We start from the raw sequence: 6,000 nt of genomic DNA, 5'->3' as shown, positions 1-6,000 counted from the left end.
GTACTAATTAGCAGTACTAATTACACATACTCTTTGACACAGCTTCATAATGAATCCCAAGCAGCCTCTGGTTGTAACATGACTACTATTTTCCTAGATTAGAGCACACACTCATTCTCTTGAAATCAGGGGCAATGGTCTAGCAAATGCCCCCTTGCAAGAGGCCTATATGTTAGAGTCTGCTGCAACTTCCCCATGGAGACCTGGGTGTACTCCAAAGTAAGAAGAACCTGCAGGGCACTCCTGTGCCTTCCTGCAGCTGCGCCATAAATCAGTGTTAGAAGAGAGGAGTAGTGATAACCTGCAAATAAAACCCATTTGCCCTTATTCCAGCATTACTGTCCACATCTCTCTCATCTTCTCTCAAAGAATAACTACCATCACTTGGGTCTTACTAAAATTAAGAAATCAGGGCAGGTTTCTAGAGCTACCAACAGGTGTTCTCTACAGTAACTCTAGAGCAGAGCTCTGCATTCACTAGAGGCTGGCTGAGTGGTGCTAGCTGCAATGCATGACATGACCATGGGTGTGGAGCACACCTCCTGGACAACCTCATTCCCTGCCATTCCATCCATGAGGCAGCAGCTCTGGAAGAACATTGTGGGGAGCACAGCAGCAGATGCCTTGCCCATTAAGAGGTCTGTGTTGAAATGCAGCTTTTTCACCCCTTGTTTATGAACAATATCTGAATTTTAATTCTGTCACTGAACACCTAGTATGGCCATCCACGAGTGCTAGCTTTGAGCTCTTGGTCTCTGATAAAGGAAACTCCTACTGATGTGCCAGGATTCACATGTGGCTGGTGGAGGAGTAACCTCAGGCTCAGCATCATGAAGCACAAATCAGAACAGATGCATTTTAAAGATTTGGCTGTGTACTTATTTCTACACTAAGAGAACTGATTTTGCAAAACCTTCCTCTGTGGTACAGCCAAATTGATATGATTATTTTTAGTGGTCAGTGGGAACAAATAGGTCTTATACAACTATAACACAGTAAGCCTGACTACAATTTTACACTTAAAAATCAAAGATTTCTTAGTGTTACCATTATTATTGCTTCTTTACTTGTGGAAAACAATTGCAACTAGTAGGAAATAATTATTAAAAAAGCTCAGTTAATTATACAAGGCATCTCAGCTGCCCTAATTAAAGATCAGTTCAATACTGTTCACTTGGTAATTTTTTTAAAGTTGTGAATAGATTTAATGGGAACCTGGCTGGTAAACAAATAATGAGATTGGTGGTCCAGAAGGAATCTGATAAATAAAATTATTCACCAATTATTTATTTCCTCTGGTTTATAACATTCTTTCCTCTGCATTAGAACAGGAATAGAAAAATAGGTATTGCACTGACTGGTTTTACTGCCATCTTCCCATCTCTTCCTGTCACAAACATCCTACAGTCCCAAGTCTGATGTTTAAAGCTTAATTCATGCAACCATGGGGGTGCAATTCAGTGCCAAGAATACACTACACTCCCCAATGTAGCCAAATGATGCGATTGGGTGGATTCCTAAAACTGTACAAGCTTTATGGAGTTTCCTGTAAGTAGTCACCTTGCATAAATACAATTTGTATGCTCAAAACTGAGAAAATGGTCAGTGCTGGAAAAAGTAGAGTCAAGCTCTGGCTCTGGGGTCCCACAGCAGACACCCCTACCATTTCCCCAGGATAAGTTACATAGAGTCTGTTGACCTCCAAGTGTAGTGTGCCAAGCCCAGAAATGTGGTCACAAATAAAGAAATGGACACCTACTGCCACAGCTACTGAAATGAGTCCCAAGAGCCTCCCAGAGTCTCAGCAGAGCCATGGTCAGTGGGCAGAGTGGACACCCAGCCCACAGGGGGGGGGGCTGGTGTTGGGAGCAGCACCAAGGGCAGCACTGGCAGAAGAAGAGTCTCTGGTTTGAATGCCTGCAGATGAGTCCCAGGAAAACCTTTTGTGTTAACAAAAGATCAACTATGGATGACTGCAGTTTACACAGAAAAATGACTTCACATATCTTTAAAACCACACAGCCTGCTAGCTTTAGATTTCAATAGGAAACTGAAGCTATGTATTTCCTTTTTAATGGATTATAGAAGAAACTCAAACTTCTACCCTTGCATGATCAATATCTTTAATACACTGATAAATTATTAATATTCTGCTCACAAAATTAACCACCTCCAAAGAGCCATAATTACTCAATTTAGCTCAGAAGAAAAAAAAATTTAAAGAAGTAAACTCTTTGCATTTTTTTAAGTTTCTAGTAGCTTGCTAGTATACTTGAAAAGCTACGCTATTTATTACTCAGTGTAGTATATTAATTGTAATGTACATATGTCCTGGTTTGGGCCAGGATAAAGGTGATTTTCTGTCTTCTACTTTTGCTTTCAGCTAAGTCTCTTGTAAGTAGCTGCACTTGCTGAAATTAACAGCAAGTTTCTCAGACAGTGTCTGCTTCTGGGACTGATAACACTTGATGTTTATAGTTACTGCTAGAGACTGGTGTGCAGAGCCAAGGACACTGCTCAGCTCTGAGGAAAACATTTTACCCTCCAGAAGGAGTAAGGAGGTCCCACCTGAAACCCTCCTCTGGGAAGGAATGGACAAGATAGGTGCCAGAATTGACCAGACAGATCATTCCATCCCATACATGTCATACTCAGTATAAATTTAAGGAATCACAAGGGTAAAACCCCTTCCTGCTCTTCCTGCCCTTTCTGCTTCCCCTTTACTTGTCCGTTTGCTTTGGCATCCTGGGAGGATTCCATTTGTTCATCTGCCTGTGGTCCTGATCCCTGCCAGCCCATATCTGTGTGTTCCTGCCTCCAGTTCCCGACTGCTGCTGACTCCAGGAGTCCAGCCTGGACTTTCCCAGGGCTGCCCTGCAGCCTTGTTGGTGATGTGAGAGTTATTGAAGGAAAGGGAGGAGGAATGTGGTAGCAATTTTCCTGTATATTTGTATATTTGAATATATTTAGTAATTTTTCCTATTTATCATTACTGTTTCATTAAAGTTTTGTAGTTTAGTTTCCAACCCATAAGCTTCTCTCCCTCATTCTCTCTCCTTTCTTTATCAGGGAGGGGGATTAATAGAGAGCATCTGTCATTTGGTTTAATTGCTGTGCCAGTGTTAAACCATGGCAACATAATATTTTTCCTTCCTTCTGTGTCACCATAAAGTGACTTGGCATATGACTGATTCATCAGTCAAAAACCCAAACCACAAGACTGTCTCCTTACATTCCTCCTAGAAATGAATCTCTGTTCCAGATGTGAAGGCTTCAGGTAAGAGGAAGGGGCTGAGCTGATTTAGGAGTTAACATAAGTCAATATTTTTCAGAACTGATGAATGCAATGTTAAAAAATATTTCCAATGCTAACTCCACAGTTCTCCTGGATGACACTTCTTCAATGTTGTTGATAAGCATTGTTAAGAGGACATACATCTTACTGCTAATTAATATCATGTGCTATATTCACTTAACTGCATTTCATTAGCTGAATTATCAAATTAGATAATAATCTTCCAAATGTGTCTTGTTTTTAAAATGTGTCTCATTTTCTGAATGAAGACAAAATACAGAGATCTCAAATCTCTGCCTTGGGACTACAAACCTTCAGTGTAACTCTGAATCTGACTTTCTTTTTCCAATAACTATTCTATGTGTTCTAAATGAAAGTTAGTATCAAACTGTAAAGCCTACAAATTTCTTTAAAAATTTCAACTAAAGGAGAACAAATGTGCTCCCCCAGAGGGATCAGTGTGTCAGAGCATCACTTTGTCTCAGAGCCTCAAGTGACATTCCAGGCAGTGCCTGCACTCTCTACTTTGTAGCTCTCTGGGAATGAAAGGACTAGCGAGGGGCAGACCCACTCATACATTTCCACTTGATTAAGTGAAAACGAACGAGCTTGGCAAATATATTCTTATCTAAACAATAGGTGAATTATTTGATCAAATGTTTTCAAGTCAAAATTTTTTATATCTATGCTCAACAGGCCTAAAATAACATAGCTCAGCACTAGTAAAAACAAAACAATAAAGAAAATCTCACTTGTTCTTTTACACAGTAATTCCAGGGCTAAGCAGATCCATAGTTGCTACTGGTGGCCGAGATCTTTCTATGAGCAATGAATTAGCAGCAGCCTTACTTCTGCCTCCATAAGGATGTTAACAGCTTTGCTGCAGCTACCCTGATTGCAAAGTTTAATAGAAACTTCTCAGGTGTGAAGCACAAAGTTTCAGCCTTGAAACAAGACACTTCCCATCAAGACCATGCCTACATCCATGGGACATGTATTGTTCTTGTGAAGGGAGCATTCAGACCATGGGGTTTGAGCCAGATACACTGACTTGGAGTATTTCTGTGGTGCTGTTTTGTTTGATCAGAAGTACCAGAAAGGTCTGAAACCATGAGACCACAAAATACTTCTACCAAAAATCAGACATAAAGAGAGAATCATTTTTACCTTTCATGGCTCTATTGAATCTCCCTTTATTTACCTAGTTTGTGCCAGTACTGGAAATTCTTGGACCAACTTAATTTCCAAATTCTCTGGGTTTTTACAATAATTTCCTTAAAAAGCATGAACGTATACATGGAAAAAAAAAAAAACTAGTTTTCAGCAACCAGTAGTATCCTAGTAAACCAGTGTGGCCTAGTAAAATGGCAGGAAGACTAACATGTAATTAACCAATTAACCAGATTATCTTATCCAACTCAAATATGCTAAGAACCTTCTTCGTTATAAAATTTCAGTAATGTGTTATAATGTTATGGTGTGTAAACTTATACACTTTTTTTTTCAGAATCTAGAGGCAGAATAGATAGTTGTCAATACAGCCAAAAACTCCAGACAGACTTAAAAGCAAGAAAATCTCAATTGTGGAAATGCTAAGAAAGTAGCTGTCTTTATACAATTAAAGTTCAAGGTTGTATCTATAAAAGATTTTTCAGCTGTATTTGAAAGTAGATTTAAATTGTTACTCACCCCTAACCTTGATAGAAATTCATGGTGTTGAGTATGTAAAGCAGAACAGACTGAAAGGGTTATTATAATACAGGTACTGAAGGAAGAGAGTCCATAGCTAGAGAGAATATTATGCAGGGGAAATACAGGGTTCTGGAAAAGCTGCATTTTGTGAGAAGTACATTTATCTTACACCATCTGAATTATTCTTAAGAGAGCATCCTTTGGAGAGGTAGTCATGGTCATTTACTAGTTTCATAAAGATGTTTATTTTCCATCCAGCCGAGAAATTAAACAGGGACCTGAATTTTCAGACTTGGTCAGTTATGAAATGGGTCCTTGTGCTTCAGTCAAACCCTGGTAAGGATGTGGGAAAGGATTTTCCTTCTCTAATTTAGCTAGTTCTTTTAAAAAACTGTGATTACCAACTGGTGTTCTCTGTAATAGCCTCTGGGCCCAGAAAGTCTTCAAGGCATCTTTGGGAGCTGCTGTGGAACAGCGATATGATTGGAGTTGTTTTTGCTTTTTATTAAATGATGTTTCTCACACTGTTCATCAAATCAAAAATTATGTAGGGGCTCTAAATGAGTGACTCTGAATAGAGTGACTCTCACTCTGTTCCAGGACTTACAGAAAAGAAGGCAGAAAATAGGAAAAGCAGAAGCAAAAAGGGAAATGCCAGCAGGCCAGCCCAGTCACTTAGAGTGACACAAAAGAGAAAGAGGGTGTTGAATGGGTAATACTAAGTAATGGTATAATGTCCAAATATTTGTGATGTTTGATTCCAAGTACCTGGTAAAGTCATGTTTCCCATTAGAACATAATTCCAGAGCATGACCCTGTGATTCAGCTGGGGTCCTCTTTTCTCTGATGAAACACCTCTGTGGCAGGTCTGCAAATTCCACTGTCCAAGTCTTCACTTGCAGGAGAGGCTGAAATGGCATCCCTTGAAATTTGCAAATGTCATTTAAAAAGTACATTTCACCCTACTCCACTTTTTTCATTTAGAGAATCTGAAAAGGGATGGAAATATTTAA

At 39.4% G+C, this 6,000-nt stretch overlaps 1 long non-coding RNA gene across 1 annotated transcript in view; it reads left to right on the top strand.

Annotated features, from left to right (window-relative positions):
• Positions 1-2,793: 2,793 nt before the first annotated feature.
• The window catches only part of LOC139798751 (uncharacterized), a 41,024-nt gene continuing 37,817 nt past the window's right edge, over positions 2,794-6,000 (top strand). Inside the window, exon 1 of the long non-coding RNA XR_011726957.1 lies at positions 2,794-2,884. This is a non-coding gene — a long non-coding RNA (uncharacterized lncRNA). The remainder of the gene's footprint in view (positions 2,885-6,000) is intronic.

The sequence above is a fragment of the Heliangelus exortis genome, chromosome 8, assembly GCF_036169615.1.
Source record: "Heliangelus exortis chromosome 8, bHelExo1.hap1, whole genome shotgun sequence".
NCBI classification, from domain to species: Eukaryota; Metazoa; Chordata; class Aves; order Apodiformes; family Trochilidae; genus Heliangelus; species Heliangelus exortis.
This window is presented reverse-complemented; position numbering and strand designations above follow the sequence as displayed.